We start from the raw sequence: 22,894 nt of genomic DNA on the forward strand, positions 1-22,894 counted from the left end.
CCTCTCTGGACGATCCCTCTTATTTATAAAACAAGGGGATTCGATGAACTGTCCACCAAGCTCTCGTCCGCTCTAAATTTTTCAATTCTGTGGTGCATTTCAGACTGCCAAGTAGACAAAGTCCTTTCCCCGCACGCAGGATCGTCCCCTGAGTCACTCTCAGCATTGGGAACGGAACCCACCAGCATGGGGAGGCAGGGAGGCCACAGGGAGGAAAACCTTGTACTCAGATTTAAAACTCTTAGAAAATCTTCCAGCCAGGTGTGTTGACCACCCCCAGGCAAGCACTGGATTTATGCCTAGAAAGCTTAGCGGTGACAATTTGGGGCCAGCTCTGTAATGACGTCCGCTCTGACCGGTCAAGTCCCCTCCTCACCGCTCGTCAAGGTGACTCTCGCGTCAGTGGCTTCGCAAGTTGGGGACAGAAAATAATCAGAAGCAGGTGGGTGGGTGCCTGCTCGCTCCCTTGTCTCAGACCTGCGAGTGTAGACGGTTCCCTTTCTCCCAACGCAGCCCGTGGGCCTCTCCTCTCCACCTCCCTCCTGCCCGGTTTACCTCCTGTCCCTGGGCAGGTGGGGCAAGGGCTTGTCATCCGCCTAATTGTTCAACAGGATAATATGCTGGATTTCAAAATAATTAGGCTGATGGTAATGAGGGTTTGACGGTTTCTGTGCAATTAGACGGATGGACACAAACACTTTGTTTTTAACCTGTGCGGAGGCTAATGACCTCAGGGGGGAATACGGCAGGACTGCATTTTGAAAGAAGGGGAAAAAAATATCCTGGGAACTTCAGAGAAAAATAAATCACAGGGTGGGCTCCTGCCCACAGGTTTGTTCATCTGGATACCCTACCAGATGTTCCCCAGACACCGGTAATGAGGGATTTCAGAGCAAAGGGAACGCAGCATCACAGGAGACAGCTTGCTCCAGGTTTAAATCCATTCTGCAGCTTTTATCGGCTCTGACCTGGAGCAAGTCACTTAACCCAGCTGCACTCAGATCTCCATCTGCGAAATGGGGATAACCATGCTGACTGCACAGGGCTGTGAGTTCCTGGCACACAGTACATGGGCAAGAAAGATTTTGGCGGGGGCCTTGGGAGAGGGGAAGTTCAGTGTGGAAGTATCTAGAAGCTAGAACAGGACAGAGACCAGACATGGGAAGTGAGTCCTTTCCAACCAGCAAAGTAGAATGAGCATCTTCAAAGGTCCAGACAACAGCAGCTGCTTAGAACTTCTCACCAAGAGAAAAAAGAAAAGAAAAGAAACCACCGGCTTAATTGAAGCTGACACAATTCAACTCACCCTTCCACCATGGTGAAGCGATGGGGCCTTGGGAAACCTCCCGACCCTCCCATGAGCCTGCTGTGCGGTTTTCTGGGCAAAGAGTAGCTTCACCCCACCTGACACCACATGGGAACCAAGGTCTGCAAAGTCAGACTAGGCACAGGGATCTCGAAACAAGATGAATGGAGCAGGGTGGTCAGACAATGTGGTGGTTGCTGGTGGGGCCCCCTGGGCTGCTATCTACAAGGCAGGGGGCAGGGTAGACGGAGAGAAAACGACCCCGGGGCCCGGGTAGGTAGAAAGTATCGGGGAGAGGTTTACCCACCCAACACACTTCTTCTGAGCCTTTGGTCTGTTCAGGGCCCCGTGCTCATGCTTGGGGCACAGAGATAAATGACATCCAGCCCCTGCCAGGCGCATTGTCCCAATATAAAGTGATAGGCAATTTAAGTGAAACTTGCAAGGAGCACAGGACAGAATGATGGGCTCTGCCTAGCTGCAGGGAGAGCTTCCTGGGAAGATTCAGGCTGAGCCTTGAAGGAGGAATCAGTGTGGCTGGAGCATGAGGACCCCAGTTCAGGCTGGGGGTCAAGATAAACACTCTAGTCTACTCTGTAGAGGATGAGGGCGATGGCTGCTCCCAGGAAGCACATTTCCCCTTCATTCCTAGACAGAGAGAGAGAGAAAACAAAACAAAACAAAACTGTCTCGGCAACTGCAGTTATATGAAAGGCAATTTTCTGTGCCTCACGATTCTTTATGGCTGAGCCACTCCACCAACCTCTGCCCAGCTGTCTTCCTGTCCTCACCCACCCCCCCTTCACTGCCTCTCCGCCAGGCTAGAATTTCCTGGAAAAGTGAGGTCAGGAGTCACCAGCACCAAGAGAGAAGTAATGGAACCCAAGGCTGGTCAGGACCATGGGCAGAGACGTGGCTTCCCTTCCGTGCCCAGAGGGGTAACCCACAAATGCAGCTTTGTCCTGGATGCCCACTTGGGCTTCTATAAACTGTCTTCCTTATCCATGGATAAAGGATGTTCAGAGCCACTTACTCCTCTTATGACATTTTGCAACACTATTAGCAAACCAGTTGCCACATTTTGCTGGAATCCGTTCAGATTTGCAAGACTGCACTTGGAGACTTTTTCCAGGTGCCACTTTGATCCAAATTGGAAGAAGTTCCACAGATGAAAGGGTCCTGTGACATCCTCTGTGAGTGTGGGAGTGGAAGATGGAGCCCACTGGGTCTCTGATCCTGGGGCCAGGCGAGGAAGAGGACAGATGTTTAATTGAAGGCAAGGATCTCGGGGCTCCGCTGGGCCACGAGTCCCAGGCTGACGCTGCACATAATCCCCCCATTATAGGACAGAAGCCCAAGGGGCCTTGCTCCAGTGGGCTCTGACTCCCCTCTCTCCCTGGAGAGTCGCCTCTCCCACAGGACAGCCTGAGCAAGGGCCGTGCTTGAGGTTAATTCCATGGAAGAACTCAAGTTCACTGCTGCAAACTCAAGGTCAGTCTGAGGAAGGGAGGGCAGGAGGTGACACCCTGACACACCAAATCTGTCTCACCTGAGTCAGACACCTGGGTCACAAGTTCCTCTTAGGATGAGCCCACAGGAAATAGTGGAGCTCTGCACTGAAGCCAAGGTTTCTTTGGGAACCTTGAGCTCCTGCTTGCAATCAGGGCTTCCTTCAGGAGTCACCAGGCCAGAAGAGACAGTCAGAGAAGCCACAGAATCTCCTGCTGCGGGAACCCCTGGAAGTCTAGAGCTGCCAGGGCTGAGCTAGGGAAAGGGGGCCCAGGGTCGCTCAGCTGAGTCCTCCCAGACACAGAGGCTATGGCCTTATGGAGCAGCTGCTGGCCAAGGAGTCAGAGGCCCTGGTGCCCATGCCGTCGGGGCCTCTTTTCTGGGAACCACTGTCACTCCAGAAGCTACCTTGAGGACTTATGCTTATGACACCTGCCTGAATCACAAGATGGCGGGGCAGATCGTGAAAACTTACTGACCCTACAGTCAATTTTCCCTATCGCTTTTGTCTCTCTGGACAAAGCAGCCCATCAGCCCCTCGAGACACTCCTCACACACCCACCTGTCTTTAATTCAGACACATTGAATACCTTCCAGTAAATAGTATTTCAATTACAGCACCTGCCAAGCGCCAGGCACTGTGCTGAACGCTGAGGCTATAACGGTGGACATGGGAAACCCATGTTATCCGTCATCCATCAAATGTCCATATTTTGTCATAAGTATCTAGTGACCCATCTGACTCACCCAATAGACGGCGGCCGTTCCATGTTCTAACCCCAGGGCATGGCACCACGGCTAACACATAGTAGGCCTCCACCTTAGTTAAATGAGTGAAGACAATTAAAATTATCTTGGAAATACTCTAGAGCACTATAAGAATGTAAATTGAGATCAACAACAGAAACAACTCTAAATGTCCTAGCCATTCAGCCAGAGGTGTGAAAACCAGAAGAGATCACCGAAAGGAACGATGAAGGACCTGCCTATGGTTCAGTTAACAGAGTGAAAGGACAACGATGAAAAGTCTAATCTGATGAGACTTTAAAGGGCTGTGGGGTGTGGGAAAAGGAAGAGGTTCTTTTCAGCTGGGGGGGAGGGGCAGGGAGCCCCTCACGGGAGGGAGGGCATTTCAGCTTGGAGGTGGGGAGATGAGCTCAGGGGTCATGGCACAGGGAGGACCGAGGGAACAGATGGGGGACAAGCGCTGGCTGGGTTTGAGCAGATCGGCAGGACTATGGCTCCACCACGTAACACCACCCCGGTTCTTCTTTTTTTATTATTATTTTTATTTTTTTGCGTTACGCGGGCCTCTCACTGCTGTGGCCTCTCCTGTTGCGGAGCACAGGCTCCGGACGCGCAGGCTCAGCGGCCACGGCTCACGGGCCCGGCCGCTCCACGGCATGTGGGATCTTCCCGGACCGGGGCACGAACCCGCGTCCCCTGCATCGGCAGGCGGACTCTCAACCACTGGGCCACCAGGGAAGCCCACCCCGGTTCTTCTTAACATGCAGTTTCCCAGGCCCCTTCAGAATCAGGATCTATGCGGAATGGGCTCAGGAATCTCTGACGAAATCACTGCTCAAGATTCAGATGCAGAACCAGACCTTTGGAGGGACTCACAAGTTCATAAGGGGATGGGAGAGGGGGTGATAGGCTAAAGACAGACCACAGTGGCCCTTGGTCACTGGACTATAATCCGAAGGCATGAGGGAGCCACAGAAGGCTTTAGTGCTGTGAACACAGGGAAAAGATGGATTTGGGGAAGGGAGAAACTGGAAGCGTAAGTCCTCCTGGGGTGCTGTAGTAGTCCAGGCATCAAGTAATGACAGCTTAAACCAGGACAAAGGCGGCAGTGATGGAGAGAAGGGAATGGAATTAAGAAATACAGAGTGGAATTGACAGGACCTGACAACTGATTGGATGGGTGGAGGAGGGAGGCAAAGATGACTTATTCAGGATGCCTTTGGTGCTTTTAATATAAAATATAAATACAAATACGCACTATCTTACATTCTTGAATACTTATCTGATTTGAAGAAACAGCCCCCTATCTCTCAGCTCCCAAAGACTTACAATGGCTCAAGACAATATTAATAATGATGTATTTCATAGTATATGAACTTTGCCATCTGTGGTGCAGGCATCAAAAAGTCAATATGAGTAAATTGACAAGCTTGTCAATGAATGAAATTAATTTTCTTTTTCTGCTGCATCACTAAACATAATTTCAGAATGTCATGGTAATATTCACCGTCCATTATCATGGCCGTGCGACGGAGAGACAGTGAAGTTAAAATATGGAAAGAAACGGCTCTATCATAGCATCTGAGGCACGGGGGCACACGCTCCCGCAGAACCAGGCATTTGTTCCAGTGGACACACAGCCCCCAGGATCTTAGAATTTGTCACATTTGCAGCCAAAAGACCTCTGCCCCCTGAGCGTGAGAAAATGGATTTTAACACGTTGCCCAGTTTTAACCTAAACCCAGAACAGAACAGATGGGCAGGCCTCGGAGGAAACCATAAAGATCACAAAGTCCAGTTTCCTTGTTGGAAAAACAGGGAGAGAAAGGCTTGCCGAGGATGCCACACAGCCACGCCAAGACTGGAACCCAGAGCCTTCCAGCTGTGGAATCAGCCACAGCCAGTGGGCCCTGATGGGGGTTGGGGGGTGGGAGATGGGAGAAGGGCCTTAGAGCAGCAGCAGACACAGGCCTTGAGGGGGAGGCCACTGTTTGATGGAGAGAAAACAGAGAGGCATGGTCAGTCAGGAACATGCAGAAAGGGCAGCGGTCCATTCATTCATGCAGCCGCTGGACAAGTCATCACTGAGCGATCACCATTAGCAAACGCCATTGTCCGCCCTGGGACCCAGCAGAGAATCAAACACACAAAGCCCTGCCCTCACAGAGCCCACAGCCCAGGATGGAGAAGCCAAATAGAAATAAACAAGGTGATGAGAGCGGAGGCAGTGGAGGAGGGTGGAGGACCGCCCTGAAGGAGCATTCCTGGTGTCGGGTCCACGGAGCCATTCTTTCCAAATCAACGGAGAAAGAAGAGCCACTGTTTCCTGAGTTCCCTTTACTAAACATGAGCTTGTTTAGAGCTTACACAACCCAAAGGGGTGGGTCCTGCTGTCCCCACTGTGCTCAGAGAGGAACTGTCTACAGTCCACATGGGTCCAGGGTCCAAACCCAGTCTGCTTGGCCCCAAAGCCTCTGTCCTTAGCCCTGCCTTGTTCAGCCAGTTTTGCTGATAAGTTCACATCTCTTGGGGCTGTGCTTTCCTCCCAACTCTCGACTTTCCAGAATAAAGGCTTCCTAAAATGCCACGTGGTAGGATTCTCTCCCGAGCCTGCGTGGATCGTCAGAACAAACGTGTGCTTCAGGACCTGGCAAAAGCCAGCATCACGGCCTCGTGACGAGAGGGTCCAGGATGGAGAGTCAAGGCTTCAGTAAACCAGTGGCCCTGGCTGAGCCTCACTTCCTTCACCTCTGAAATGGGAATAATAACTCACCCCGCCCACATCACGGGTTCTTGGGACAGAGGAATGGATGGGAAAGTGTACTAAAAATGTCAGCGTACCCATTGCCTTGGCCACAGCATGCTCTTGTGTGTGTGTGTGTGTGTGTGTGTGTGTGTGTGTGTGTGCGCGCGCACACGCGCCAAGTGCCTGCAATGTCCCAGGCACTATAAACATCCCCATTCTGAAGATGGGCAAGTGGAGACTCAGAATGGTTCACTGACTTGTCTGAGCTACAGAGAAAGCTAAAATCGTGTCTTTGCAAAGTCAAAACCCAGGTTCTACCTCCCTCGGGAGAAATATCCCCTTCTCAGCCAGGCAAGTATTCCCCAGGCCATCCCCACCAGAGCTGGAGGGAGGAGTCACAGGCCTGCCCCAGGTGCCAGCAGGGCTTCCTTGGGGTGTTTGGGCAGAAGGAAGACAGCCGCTGACGTGCAGATGACACGCCTCATTCCAAAGCTGGGATCCCCAAGCTTCCCACGCCAGACAAAAAGACACCCAGTGCTGAGCCACGCCCACGGGCTTTCTCTTTCCTTGTTGAGAGAAGAAATTGCCTCATGAAAACGAGTGGCCTTTCTTATTTCCTCTCAGTGTTTGGAAGGGGTTTTTTTTTGCCTTCCGGTTGACAACTCAGATGACAAAGATGGATTTTGGGAGCAAGTATTTGTGTTGTTTGTGACCATGTCTGCCCAGCAGGAGGCAGGCAGCTGGATAATGGGACCCCTTTGGGAGAGGGGCTGAGGACTGTGTTTTTTGCACCGTGGTCCTTTTGGGCCCTGCCACTAATTGGAACTTACTGTCCCATTAATGAATTCTCTCTCCAGAGATTCATATGACCATTCCGACTCTAAAGACCCTGCCTAATGGACTATTGAACGACGGAGAACCCACACAGCTTTGTCTCAGAAGCTCCTTATTAAATATACAGCAGTCCCCAATTAACCCCAGGTTTAAAAAAACAGAGTGGCAAAGCGACTCTGAGGCCAGCTCTTGGAAGGAGGGCTAAATTGCTATGATGTAATTGCTCTCCCTCCCTGGAAAAGACCAGCACGGCCACCGTCTGAGCAGTGGACACCAGGCCCCTCGGTGGCCAGGAATCAATTTCCATCCTCAAGATGCCACCTGTCCATTCCGATCATTTGGGTCCTGATGGTGACCCCGGAGGGCGAGGCTCACAGAACCAGAGTCTACAAACAGTTCCTTGGCTACCTGGAAAATGGGTCCAGATAAATGTGGAGCCGTCCCTGGGGATGCCCAAGGGGAAATGCAAATAAATGAGCTCCTCCCAGCTGGGTTGGGATAAGGATTTCTGCTCCAGAACCTCCTGTTTGACCCTGAGTACAGTCACTAAGATTCCCAAAACCTCTCAGTCTAATGAAAATGCATATCTGGTCACAGTCCTTCCCTGTTCACAATCCCTCGATGGCCCCCTAATGCCCTTTGCCTAAAATCCAAGCTCCTTCGGGTATAACATAAGGCCTCAGTCTGCAGCTCCGGCCACAGGCATCCTCCATCTCTATCTCAGGAAATACCAACGGCTGTGCTCTTCACACGCCCTTGCCCTTTCTTGCCCTGGACCTTAGCTCAGCTGCACCCTCTCCGGATGCCCTTATGCTCACTCCTTTCCATCCTCCAGGTGTCACTGCAGATTCAGCCCCTTCAGGAAAACTTCTCCCATCAAGCCCTCAGCTCCCCCAAACCAGTGTCAGGCTGGGGTTGAAGTTTCCTTTGCTCTGTTCCCATAATAGCTTTTATTGACCAAGAAAACTCATTCATTGCAGAGACCTGACATCATTTGTTTTGGTGTCTCTCTCCAATGAGAGCAGAGTTTCTCAGCCTCAGCACTATTGACATTTTGGTCCGCTTAGTTATTTGTTGGGAGGGGACTTCATGTGCATTATGACAACCAAAATGTCCCCGTACATTGCCAGATGTCCCCCAATGGCAGAATGGCCCTCAGCTGAGCACCACCGAGCAAGGGTAGACATGTGTGGGTAAGACCCTCGCTGCCACCCTCACCAGCTGAGTGTGACCCCAAGCAAGCTGCTTCCTCTCCTGAGCCTCAGTTTTCCCACCTGTGAAATGGGATAATGGAGCGTAGCTTGTATGCACAGCTGCTGAGATTTACAGCAATGGTTGATACTGACAGTCAATACCTATTGCTCTGCCATTTGACTGTCTGCCATCCTTTAAATACATAGAAAATTCTGTGTTCGATTCAGAGTCACCTAACCATCACTGAGCCCTGTCAGGCTTCATCCCACTCGATTCTCACCATTATCATCACCATTCTACAGATAAGGCAACTGAGGTCCCAGCATCAGCTGACTCACCCAAGATCTATGAAGTTACGTGTTGGAGCTGGGATTGGAACCCCATCTTCTGGCTCCAAGACTGATGGCATCTCTTTCCTCACCGCCCCGCCTTTACCTGCCCAACTCCCATCAACCCCTTCCATCCTCAGGCCTCAGTTTCATGGCGATTCCTCCAGGAGTTTGGACCCACAGCACCTGTATTCTCATTAAGACACTATCACACATCCCCACTAAGCTGTAAACCCAGGTGAGTTAGTGACCGAGCAACCACCACTTTGTCCAGTGCCTGGCAGAGCAGTGGCACTGGCTGTATGTTGAGTGAATGAATGAATAACACACAATGGGTAAGAAAGGTGAGTTGATAGCACTGAACTCCAACCAGGAACATGGTGGCCAGCAGGCCAGGGAGAGACCCCTCAGCTCTTGAATGGTCTTTGTGTACAGGTGTCTCCAACTTCTAAAGACAGTCTCTTTATAACAAACCCAACATACTACATACAGTGGGGACAGTCATATACAGGTGATGTCAGAGTCTGCGGTTTTTAGAAGCATGGCTGAAGTCCCTTGATATATAGTTAAGCAGATGTCAAGGCCCAGCCAGAGGCCTGCCAATGGTCACCCTATAGCTCATCAAGTCAGTGGGTGTGGAGGGGCGTCCCCTGGATGCCTGGCGCCTCTGACTTCCCCCAGCTCCTCCACTACCCCTGTGTACTCTGAGCCCCAAGCCTTGCTTCCTGCTGTTCCGGCTTCCCCCAAACACTGCAAGGCGTTTTCAGACACCTGTGTGCTCCTCCCGGTGCCTGCAGCCTCTGACTTGATGCAGCTTCCCGGAAAGGCCATCCTTCCCTTCTGCTGTGACCAGGCTCCCGTCGTGCCTTGCATTTCCCTGGCATCAGTCTCCTTCATCTGCGCCACTTCTCATGGCCATCAGCTCCTCTCACTTCTCAGCCCTTTCCCTGCAGCATCCCCAGCGCCTCACACGACACAGGTGCTCGGTAAAGAGGTGGTTATGATAGTTGAACTAGTGCATTTTGCACCGGTGCACACATTGGGCTGCAGTGGCCTGACGCTACTGGACACGGATTTTCTGTAAATCCCTCACTTGTTTCCATGAGCACCAAGCGGCCGACCGTCTGATGGCGACCCCGCAGCTCTGGCGAGCTCTGCCCGCGGAGAGAGAAAACCTCGGTCATCGTTCAAGAATTCCGATCCACACGTTTATAATCCTCACTGCAAACCAGCAACTTGGATTCTGGCCTCGTAGAAACTGAACCAAGTGCTGAGTGACTCCCTTGCAGAAAATCTACATGTGTGCCTGCTACCACCCTGTCTCCCAGGACCAATACTGAAATGGTTCTTCCTTTGTCTCCTCCCATCCCCCAGAAAGGCAGGCAAGGTGGAAAAGAGAGAAAATCTGCACTAACCTTGCGTCTCATTCTCATCTCTTTGTAAAAGGAAAGCAGGGTTTACTGGAAAATACCGCACAAAAGAATCTCTTCCCACAGGAAAAAAAAGTAATCATCTCTTCAGGGGAAAAAAAAACAATACAGGTCCTTAAAAACCCAGCCATACCCCACATATGGTCTGTTTAAATGCATTTTGTTAAGATTTATACCATTTAATGATGACTTAAAGAATCGCTACATAAACAATACTATTTTAGTGTAAGAGGGTTAGAATATTTCTAATTCAAGCCAGTAAAAACTCACTCCTCAGTGATTTAGGGAACTTGAGTACATTGATGTGGCAGCATTCAATTAATGTCAGGCCGTATGGATTTCAATCTGGCTTGAAATATATTTAAACAAATGAAGTAGATACAAATGTTAGCTCTTTGGCCAGCCAGAGCTGAAAAATCCATTTTCTATCCCATTTATAATAAGAACTAATTTGAATGTCATTTATCTAAAGCACAATGTTTCCTAATTTTTACATGCAACCATTACTTATAGTTTAAGTAATAGTTATATCCATGGATCTTAGTGCACTTAATTGAAAATGCATGTTATTAAAATGCAAGACTTAATCCTTCAAAAATAAAAGCATGATCCTAAAGAATAATTGAATACTCAGATGCAGAGCCAGAGAGAACTGGGAGGGAAAAGCTTTAAAAAAAAAAAAAAAAAAAAAAGCACCTCCCCTTTAAATACAGCACTTCTCTCTTTTTACGTGGTATTAGAATTATGTCAGAGTGAAATTAGCCACCCTCGACCCGTTATTTCAGTTCAGATTACGGCTGCCTCTCATCCGAGTGTCAGACTTGGCACCGGAGTCAAATCCGTCTGCCGAGGAGTGACATGTCAAGGGTGACAGTGACAAATTGTCACTAAGTGAGGAATAACACATGACAGGGCATGTGTCCGTAATGAGGCATATGCATGCCAGGACGCCTCGGGACGCGTGGGGCTGAGGACAGAATGCTGGGAGCGCTCCTGATGCCGCGTTCTCATTAGGGCTCCGCGCCTCCTTGGATGGGGGTTTCCATCATTACAATAAATAAATAATAAATAAGATCCTAAATGAACAACACATGGACAAAGCTCTTTTCTGTTTGTATGGGTTTTTTTTTTTAAAGGAGATCCAAATGTTTGTAATTTTTTTTGAGGGTTGAAAATAAAATAAGACCTTTCTCTGTGACCCCTTCTTCCACATTAATGATTGGTTTCTTTATTTCTTCCTTTAACTTCACCAAGATCAAGGAAACCCACACTCCGGAATGAAATGCTTCTACCTCTGTGTGTTGGTACAAATATTTCTGTGAGCACGTTGAGAGACAGCCCAATTTCCCAAGCAGAGGCCGTCACACAGACGTTTCACAAAAGCACAGAAAGAGGAGATTTCTTATTGGTCTCCAGTGCAAATGACTGTCTTCTGACCTCAAGCAAAATGCAAACTGTGAGAGGGAGAGAGACAGCAAGCAAGCAGGTGAGAGGTATCATTATGAAAAATTAGATCAAGAGGCCACAAAAATAGGAGGCATTAAGAAAGGAAGATAGAATCCCCTATCGTTTTGTTTCTTTTTGTTGTCTTTAACTTCCCATATGGCATCTCTGGAATTGTTTGTCCTTATGCACAGTGATGTTTTTATACCCAAGTCACAGGGATGCATAAAGAAGTGCTTTTGGATTTTTTTGGGTAGATGGATGGAGGAATGGATGGATAGTTGGAGGATGGATGGATGGAAGGATGGATGGAAGGATGGATGGATGGAAGGATGGATGGATGGATGGGGGAATGGATGGATGGGTAGATTGATGAATGGGTGGATAGATGGATAGTGAATGGATGGTTATGTGGATGGTTGGATGGGTGGGCACAGAGGTAAGACAGGAAGTGATGAATCCACAGGTGTGACTGGGGCAGCTCCTTGAGGGAATCAAATGTCATGTAAGAGCATGGACTGTCCAAGGTGGTGAATAATTATTGGAGGCTTTCAAGTTGGGAGTGACATGGCCAGGTCTGCGTGGTGGAGAGATCACTCTGGCTTCAGTGTGTGCAGTCAATGGGGGTAGATGAGAGCAGAGGCAGGGTGACCAGGGAGGAGGCTGCCGCAGTCTTCCAGGTATGAAATAATGAACCCCAAGATAAAGTGCTGAAAGAGATTGGAAGAAGTAGACAGATATAAGGGATGTTAGAGAGAAATGATCAACAGAAACATGTTAACTGGTTGGATTTACAAAATGGAGATAGAAATTCTAGATGATTCCAAGGTCTCTGGTAGCATGATGGAACCAGTGACCATGACAGCAGCACAGAGAAAGAGCAAGTTTTAGAAGGAAGGAATAAATTGACCGTTTGGTAAATGTTGACATCATAGCAAAAAAAAAAAAGTAAAAACAACTGGATGTGGGAGCCCTCAGCACACTGGTGGGAATTGAAGCTGCAAGAGCAGAAGAGATAACTGTAATCAAAGACTGTATTTCCTCAAAATTGGAAAGGACCCAAGGGGCAACATTTGCACATTTCTATAGTACACACTCTCTACATACAGATCTACATTTTTTAAGTGGGATCATACTTTGTAATCTGCTTTATTTTTCTCAACAAAAGCATCATAGACATTTTCCTTTATCCTTTTTCTTTGATCTCATTGGTAATGGCTATTCCAACTTATGTCATAAATAACTGAATACAGCCCCTCATGTTGGGCATTTAGGTTATTTCTGTGTTTTCAGGATTATAGAGGACCTCCTGTCAATTTTGACTCTAATATACTGATCTTCTTTGCAAGGGTTCCCCAGAGCTCCACTGTGATAAAAGGAGACAAGAGAGGCGTGGAGAAATGCAGAAAGTCTGGATGCAGAAAGCCTGGTGAGGGTGCCTGGGGACAAGGGGTCTGGTGGTGAGAGGTGATTTGGGGATCACACACCATCTGGAGTGAGGGGAAAGATGCAGATACCAGGGAGGGTCTCCTAAGAATTCCTGTCTGCATCTGCAGTTCCACAAGTTCCATGGAGCCTCACCAGGAAATTTCTTGATCAACTATTCATTTAAAAGTCACTTATGAAATTCAGTATCCAAATATCTATGCATTGGTTCTCACTGTGAATCAGATAGGCCAAAGTAAACGACCTAAATGCCTCGTGACTGAATGCAACCAAGTGTACCTTTTGCTCCTGCAAAATGTCACCAAGTCCATCATGGATCTACAGGAGATTCTGCTCAGGGACCCAGGCTGACAGGAGTTTCACCATCTGGAACATTCTGCCTCTTCAGTCACCATGGTGAAGGGAAAGGGAGGAGAGGATCCCACGTGGGCTTTCCCCTGGCTGGAAGTCACACGCGCTGCCTCTGTTCACAGTCCTTGGGACAGAACGAGTCACATGACCGTGCCTACCCACACGGGGGCTGGGACACGTGGAAAGAGAAATGGAATATCAGAGGCTTTACCATCTCTGCCATATCCTACCTGTGACGACAGAATAAGGTCACTCTTCCATTAAAGGCCCACTGTGTCACGGCAAAAGATGCGAGACAGCCAAAGTGTCCTTCAGTAGGAAACTGATTAAATGGATCTTACACCCATCAGTAGAATATATTTTAATCAGAAAAAAAAGATAAGCACTGTGTACCGATAGGAAATAATCTCAAATATATTTTGAGGTAAAGGAATTAAAATGCAGAACAGAATGTATGGAATTGTGCCATTAGGTAGAAGGGGGAGATATACAGCTACCTGCATGTGGATAAAATGTCTCTGACCCAGGAAGCTGGTAACACTGGCTGTCTTTAGGAAGAGAATGAATGGCTGAGAAGCAGGCAGGCAGGACAATTCTCCCAGCTCCCCTTCCCTAGCTTTTGAATGTTGAGCCATGTAAATGCATGACCCACTCACAAAATTCCTAAATCATTTTGTAAAGACCTTCGTTGAAATTGACTTCCAGCATCCCCTACTCCTGCAGGAACTTGGGCACACACACACCCCATGAGCACAGCCCGGCTCTATGAGAAGCTCCGGGCTGCCATCTCATGCCTCTGTGGGTCGCATGTGAAGCCACCACGTCACAGCTGCCAGTAGCCCCCTTAAGGAGGTCACTTTCCTCTGAGCCTCTTCCCCACGTGGTCACTGCTCACGTGCCCTGCCCTCTGGCCTTGGGGTGGAGCTGCTGCCTTGATTCCATCTGACACAGCTGATTCCAGGCTTTCGGCTATTTCAAGATGTCGGGGAAGGCTTGGGCATAACAGAGAGAACTGAGCATCTGCTTCTAGATTTGGGGGCCTCGGGGACCACAGACGCTGCCGAATGCTGCTCCCACCTCCACACCCAGGAGCCGCTCAGCCCACACCATGGGGGTGCACCCTGCACCACTGCACCACCAAGTCCAGGCCTGGCCTCCGAGGAAGCCCAGAGAGGGAACTCCTCAGTGGGAAGCCCACCTCTCCAGCCCTCACTTCCTCCCCAAGGTGGGCCTCTCCGTGGAGTAACTGACCACGGGTTTAGCCACTCCCTCTGGTGGCCTTGCCCCCTGGTCCCAGTAGGCCAGGAGCCCTGAAACCATCCAACAGCTGTGTGTCTGGCCGGTGTGCAAATGCACGAAGACTTACCTAGGAGGCTCTCTCCGACTCAGAGGAAGTGCAGCAAGGAGCGGGCAGACGCACGTGACAGACCAGGGCAGCAGGAGAAACCTTGGGACTCTTGCTGTAGGCTTGCCAAACCCAGCCTTGGCAGGGGTGAGACTCCCACTGAGAGAGAGTCTCTCGAAGACTCTGGTCCACCAAATTAATTTCAAGTGTTTGGGGAAATCAGAGAAAATTTGCTGAAGACAAATCCCAGACCTCCCATTGGGCAACTGCTCCCCTTACTCATTTCTCCCTTAAGTCTAGTTCTGATGCAGATGCACCCCCTGCCAGCCCCTCTCCTCCTGCCAGCCACTCCCCAACCCCGTGCTCAATCTCCCCTCCCTGCCAGGAGCATCCCCTGGAGGAGGTCTCCCCTGCCAGGCCTCAGACATGAAAAGCATGGCGGCCCCAGGCTGCCACCCTCCCCACGGGCAACAAGTGAGTTCCCGTATTTCCGTGGTGTGACCAGGTGTGGGATGGGTCTCCTTGGCCTGTGTGACTGCAGGGGTCCCAGCTAGGGGAGGCAAATACTGACTGCGTGCTGGGCACTGGGAAAAGGGCAGTGAACAGGACAAAATCCTCCCTTGTCATGAGACTGGAAGAGGAGACACACCACAGAAAACAAGTAAACAAGCAAGACTGATGAAGAGAATAATGACAAACTGTAATTCACTGAACCCTGGAGTCGCTCAAGAGGAGGCAGTGGAGGGAGTGGGCCAGAGCCGGGTCAGGTGGTGTGAGCAGAGGGCTGTTCCTGGGAGGAGATGACCTGAGGGCAGAGTGAAGGGAGGGTATACACAGGTCAGAGATGAAAATGAGCTGGAATGTTCCAGAAACTGGAACAAACCAGAGTGCCTGAGGCAGAGTGAGCCAGGAGAGGAGCCCAAGAGGCTGGAGAGGTAGGGAGGGGCCAGGGTGGGATTGCGCTCTGACGGCAGTGGGGAGCCTGTGCAGGGGGGTTAGCCCAGGGACAACCTGGCCATCGGGGCAAGTGTGGGTGGAGGGAACCCAAACGGCATTCGAACTTAAAATTTCCAGTCATCAAAAATGTGAAAAGACAGGGCTTCCCTGGTGGCACAGTGGTTGAGAGTCCTCCTGCCGATGCAGGGGACACGGGTTCCTGCCCCAGTCCGGGAAGATCCCACATGCCGCGGAGCGGCTGGGCCCCGTGAGCCATGGCCGCTGGGCCTGCGCGTCCGGAGCCTGTGCTCCGCAATGGGAGAGGCCACAACAGTGAGAGGTCCGCGCACCGCCAAAAAAAAAAAAATGTGAAAAGACAGACCACAGATATCTGCATGCACATAACCAGCCAAGGCAGGGAATGATATACAAAAAGGTCTACAAGTCAGTCAAAAACAAGAGAAAACAAAACAACAGAAACAATCCGAAGAAAAGACTGTGAACAGGCTTTTCACAGAGGAAGAGACACCAGGAGACCACAAACATATACAAAGCTGTTCTGCCTTGCAAATAACTGGGAGATGCAAATTTGATGCCCATGGGTTCCAGAAGTTGTGCAGGGCCTAAAGGAAGCACACATCCCATTAGCAATCAATTGCGGTTATTTAAGAATAAAATCAGAATATATTTTTTCAATTTGTATGTATTATTTCTTTCAGATGGCTACTAAGACGTTAGGACATAAATATGCATTAGGTCGTCTGGTCCTAATACTTAATGAACAGAAGTGTGAGGTGTTTCTTTTGGTTGAGAGGTGTGTGAGAAATTCCTGAGACACTAAGGGTGCCCTGAGCTGAGAAAGTACAGGGGGCTCTGGGTTAGAGAAGGTGGACCTTCCTGGAAAAAGGCCACGAGGCTGACCCCCTAGGTAAAGAGAAGGCAGGACTCTGTGAGTCAGGAAGAGGGTTCTGCTAGGGGGTGTGATGGGAAAATTCCTTGGGGGCCATAATGGTTCCTGTAATGATTCCTGCAAATGGCATCCCACCCGTTCTTCAGGAAGGTGCAGGCACAGTGTGACTGGAGGTCTGACAGGCTCAGAGGCAACGGTCCAAGTCCTGTGTAGTGAGTTGAACGAAGTCCCCCCAGAAGATATGTTCCAGTCCTAACTTCCAAAACCTATGAATGGGACCTTACTTAGAATTAGGGGCCTTCACAGATAGAATTAAGTTGAGAATCTCCATATAAGGTCATCCTGGGTTTAGGGTGGGCCCCAAAATGCAGAAGGAGATCGAAGGCCCAGAGAGGCCCAGGGGAGACGGATGACGTGCAGACTGAGATTAGAGTGATGCTACCACAAGCCAAGGAATGCCAGGAGCTGCCATTCACTGGAAGAGCCAAGGAAGGTCCTCCCCGAGAGCCTTCCGAGGCAACGCAGCCTTGATGACACCTTGATTTAGGACCTCTGGCCCCCCAGAACTGGGGGAAAACAAATTCCCATTGTTTTAAGCCGCCCAGCTGGTGGTAAGTTACTGTGGCAGCCCCGGGGAAATGAACACACCCTGTTGGGACACTGCAGAGGGTCAGCCAACACAGGACCCACCTACCAGCCAAAACTGGGGAATTCAGGATGGGGCTGTTGCATCATAACTACCAGCAAACCAACCAACCGGGTCCAGCCACGTCTCACGTACCATTAGCAACTCCGGCCTTGGCATAGCGGCCTTCCAATGTGGGCTCACTTATTATTATTATTATTATTACACACAGCCTTCCTAGGTATAAGGAGACAAAGAGCAGCAGGAGGGAGCCCTGTGCTGGTTCCCATCCTACCTTCACCATTCTGGGCTGTGTGGTCACGGATCTGTTGCTTCCCTTTCTGGGGGCCCATTGGCCCATGTGCCGGTGGCCTTGCAGAGAAATGAGTTAGCAATTAGACCCTTAAAATCCATCTGCGAAGGACCCTCATATGTGCCTGTTAGCCACAGACCACCCTGAGTCTTGTTGCCATGGTGATGGCATCTCATCCCTGGGGGAGGCAGGGTGTTTCCAGCGTGTATCAGTCAGCTAGGGCTATTGCGTTGGCCAAAAAGTTCGTTTGGGTTTTTCCATAAGATGTTATACCAAAAGCCAAATGAACTTTTTGGCCAACCCAATACCACTCATTGAAGTAAACCAAGATGCATTGTCTCACAGCTCTGGAGGCCAGGGTCTTGTTTCCTTCCAAGGATGTGAGGGAAAATCTGTTTCTGCTTCTCTCCCAGCTTCTGGAAGCTTCAAGTGTTCCTTGGCTTGTAGATGGTTTTCTCCCTGGGTCTTCTCATCGTTTTCCTTCTATGGGTGTCTCTATGTCCAGATTTCCCCCTTTATATCAGGATGAGGGGACCACCCTAAGGACCTCATTTTAACTCAGTTACCTCTGTAATGACTATCTCCAAAGAAGGTCACACTCTGAGATACTGGGGGTTAGGACTTCAACATGTCTTTTTAGGGGTGGGGGGGGAACACGAGTCAACCCATAACCCTGGGACAGCAACAACAACGTTAAAATGTGTTGATCTAGCTCCTCCTTACATCTAACCAACTAGAGGGTGCGGATCCTTCCAGAGGTCAGCCCACCATTTACCATGGGGGGTGGGACCGGAGTAAAGAGGACTCAAGGGTGGTATTTTCGGATCATCATGATGAGTGGTCAAGTGCACAGCCACACTGTCTGGGTTTGAATTCCAAGCTTCATCCTTAAATAGCTCAGCGAACACAGGCAACTTTCCTAAACCCTGTGAACCTCGGTTCCTTCTTCCGCCACATGAGAATTAGAGTTGTGGTCTCCGTCCTATAGGGTGACTATGAGAATCTAGAGGATGCTCTAAGTGCTCAGTGCTGTGCTGGCACATGCGGCCCCCTGGATGAACCGGAACTGTTATTACTGTTTGTGTCCCCAGTTTCTGGCATACTGGGGGGTTCCATTCGTGTGTGGGGAGTGCAAGAATCAGAGAATATATAAGTGTAAACCAATACATTGGCATAATTGTTTAAATTAATTTCTATTGGAGTATAGTTGCTTTACAATGTTGTGTTAGTTTCTGCTGTCCAGCAAAGTGAATCGAAGCAGCTATACGTATACATATATCCCCTCTTGCAGAGACATGGATGGACCTAGAGACTGTCATACAGAGTGAAGTCAGAAAGAGAAAAACAAATATCGTATAACATTGCTTATATGTGGAATCTAGAAAAATGATACAGATGAACTTATTTCCAAAGCAGAAATAGAGACATTGGCATAATTTTTACAGGCTTAGAAATGACCACTCACCTTGCTGATGGAAATAACAAATGTGCCTGGTGAGCTGGAAAGATCGCCAGTTGCCAGTGTGGGTTTCCACCAGGGGAGTCTTCCGAGGGAGACGCAGCTCCACGTTTCTCCCACTGTAGAGACTGGTAAATGTTTTATACTTATTTACAAGGCAGAGCAATTATGTATAATTATTCCATAATGCAAACACATTATGAATACTTACAGCGCCCCTTTCCCCCCTCCTCCTAAGGAATCTGGCTGAACTATGTGTGAAAGATATTTTGCGTAATTGAAATTTGGAACAGGTGTAGGAAGGAAAAAAGAGCCTTCCTGATGGAGGTGAAGGGAACTGCAATAAGATCTCTCGTTAAAATTAGAAAGCTATAGTAGGAAGGACTGGGGAGGGGCTCTGTCATGGAGGAATCCCACATATGAGAGCATCAAACACGATGGGCAGAGAAGTCGAGAGCTCCAAGGAAGATGTCCTCATGGCCCCAGGCACAGCATGGTCACTCCTGAAAGTATCTTCATTTGCTCCCTTGTCCGTGGCCCACCTGCCCCACTGGAAGGGGAGAATTAGGGGTCTTGTTCACCAGTGTGTCCCTATAGCCACGGCACCCCAAAGAGGGCCGGGTACATAGTAGGCACTCAATAAATGCCTGTTAAATAAGCAAGGAAGCCATGAATACATCACTCGCTGGAGGGAAGCGGAAGGGGGAAGGAATTAGCATTAAATGAGCACTTACTGTGTGGGGCAGTTGCATGATTGGGTTCATTCCTCACACACACTCTTGGAGTTTGGGGTTTGACTCCCAGTGCACAGGGGAGGATCCTGGGGCTGGAAAACACTAAGATCACACAGGTACAAAGCCGTGGAGACAAGAGCCTCCCTCAGGTCTGGGCTCCGTCCGCTGCAACCGTCTGGACCCGTCTCCTACAGCTAATACCAACACCCTGAATAAAGGGGGTGTGATGTCTGGGCGCCCAGAACATCATAAACCCCCAAATGAACAGCACCGCCATGATCAAAGGAGCAGTCAGAAACAAAAGCTGTTTTCAAAAAAGAAAAGGGGATCCGAGTAGCCAGGGGAGGCCGTTCGTCAGGGGAGCTCATTTTCCCGACAGCTGCATGGAAACTTGAACTTTGGCCTCTCAACCTGAACTTCGACTTGGCCTAATTCTATATCAAGCAACAACAGTTTGCCATCTGTCCTGGGTCTGGCCGGCAGAGGACCTCAAAGGGCAGATTTCATCTCCCCTCGCTTGGTCTTGACATTCAAATCCTGTCTGTTCTTACTTAAGAAACAATAACGGCATTTATGTCCCAGCCCCTCACAGATGGCTGGACAGCCACCTGCTCCCTCGTCTGCCCCTCCATTTGAGAGAGTCGGGAAGGGACGGTCACTTTCAACTGAGGATGAAGCCGACAAAAGCCCTCGTAGACAGAGAGCATTTTAATTAGGACGTAACAGATGAAACTCATGCACCTTTGCCCTAAGCGTCAACTGGAAAAGCCCCATGGAGAGAACATGGACTTGGGAATCAGGCTATTGTTGGACCCTGGCTCCCTCCATACTAGCTGTGTGACCCTAGACAAGATAATTTACTTCTCTGTTCAGCTGTCTTAGCTACAAAAATAACTCCTTCCCTGGAGTTACTGAAGATTTAATTTAATGGGATAATATATGTAAATCACCTCAGATCAGACACAGAAGGAGCTTCTTAAACAGTAGGTATTATTGTTAGTAGATTACTTAGGCTCTCAGCAAATGTGTCTTAAGCCAAAGAGGTCTCCAGAAACGCAGCTGTAAATCTTTTTCTTTGTTGAACTAAGCTCTTCCCAGAACTTGTCCAGAAAGTCAGTTCATCACAGGGTTGTGAGAGACCTTAGAAGCCAGTTGATCTGCCCACTTTACAGACAGGGAAACCAAGGACCAGAGAAAAGTGTTGGCCAGGACCACCCAGTGAGACAATGGCAGAGCCAGGAGTGGAACCCCAGATCCCTGAGTTTTCCATCTTCACTTCCCCAGCTCTTTACATTCTGTATCAGTTACTGTTGCTGCATAACAAATATCTCCCAAATTTAGTGACTTAAAACAACAACTGTGTTCTTATCTGTATTCATTTGCTGGGCTGCCAAAGCAAAATGCCACAGACTGGGTGGCTTAAACGACAGAGATTTATTTTCTCATAGTTCTGGAGGATGGAAGTCCAAGATCAAGGTGTCAACAAGTTCGTTTTCTCCTGAGACCTCTCTCCTTGTCTTGCAGATGGCCACCTTCTCGCTGTGTCCCCTTGTGTTCTTTCCTCTGTGCACACACAGCCCTGGTGTCTCTTCCTCTTCTTATTAGGACACCAGTCATACTGGAATTAGGGCCCCACCCTTATGACCTCATTTAACCTTAATCACCTCTTTAAAGGCCTGATCTCCAAATACAATCGCATTCTAAGGTACTGGGGGTTAGGACTGTAGCATATAATTTGGAGGAGGTGGACACCATTTAGCCCATGGCAGTATCTTTCACGGTTTCTTCAGGTCAGGAGTTTGGGAGGGCCCAGAGGGCAGTTCTGCTAAGGGTTTCTCATGCTATAGCGGTCAGATGGTGGCTGAGATAGAATGTTGGGGACTGGAGTATGTGGGGACTGGCGGGCATTTCTTTCTCTGCACATAGTCTCAGGGATTCTCCAGGGGGACTAGTTAGGGGGACTAGTTAGGGTTTCCCCAGGCAGCAGGATGGTTTACATGGCAGCACAGGGCTCTGACTCAAGTGACCAGCCAACAAGCTGGCAGGTGTGCAGTCAGGCAGGGCATCACTTCCGCCCCCTTCTGTGGGTCACACGTCATGAGCTGTACCGGGTTGGAGAGTGTCCCCTCAAATCCATGTATGCCCAGAACCTCAGCATGTCACTTTATTTGGACATAGGGTCTTTGCAGGTGGTTAAAATGAGGTCCTACCGGAGTAGGGTGGGCTGTCAGTCCAGTATGATGGGTGTCTTTACAAGGAGAGGGGGATTCAGATCCAGAAACACGGAGGAGACTCAAGGGGAAAAGACCACGTGAAGACAGAGGCAGAGACTGGAAGAATACAGCCCCAAGGAACTCCAAGGATGGCCGGCCGCCACCAGAAACTAGGAAGAGGCAAAGAAGGAGTCTCCCCTAGAGCCTTCAGCGGGAGCGTGGCCCTGCCAACACCTTGAGCCGTTGATGTTCCTGAATAAACAACAGGGGAATAAATTCTTGTTGTTTTAAGCCACCCAGTTTGGGTAATTTGTTACAGCAGCCCCAGGAAACCAAAGACACAAGCCCACCCAGATTCAAAGGGAAGGGAATCCGACTCCACCTCTGGAGGGAAAGTGGTGAAGTTCTAGAAGATCACAGAACTTGTAGTGATCACCTCTCAACAGTACAATCTGCCCCAGACTCTGAGTCGATTAGATGACTGTGACTTAAGTCACAGGCCTCCAGACCCACCTGAGCCAATCCAAGCTCTCTGGGGTGGACCACTCCCAGCCTAAGGAGCTCCTGAACCATTAACATGGTGGCAAGAATAGAGGCTGGCTCAGGTGGGCAGAGAAGCTGGGGAGAAATGGCCTCTGGACCAGCATGAAACAAGCCAACTCCCCTTGAAGCCTGAAAAGGGAGAGTTACCAGGCGACGCCAGGAGCTTAAGGAAGATCTCATCTTTCCAGGGCTGGCTGGGGCTAAAGAGGAGGGTCTTTCTGATTCTAGAGGTGCTCTGCCCACCTGGAGCTGTTCCAGGCTGCCAGCCCAAGCTGCTGTCCTGCCCTCTTACCACCACGCCCTTCACTGGGTCCAGCAGGACCTGCATTTTGATCTCAAATGCCAACCTTTAGGTTTCGGTGACGAGGGAGACCTCCAGCTTCCTAGGGCTATGTGCTGGGACCAGTGCCCAGTGGTCTCAGCAGTAAATCCTAACCATTCAATCAGCTGGGATGCTGAGGGCTGCAATAAACCAAAGCTC

This window comes from Delphinus delphis, chromosome 2, assembly GCF_949987515.2.
Source record: "Delphinus delphis chromosome 2, mDelDel1.2, whole genome shotgun sequence".
Classification (NCBI taxonomy): domain Eukaryota; kingdom Metazoa; phylum Chordata; class Mammalia; order Artiodactyla; family Delphinidae; genus Delphinus; species Delphinus delphis.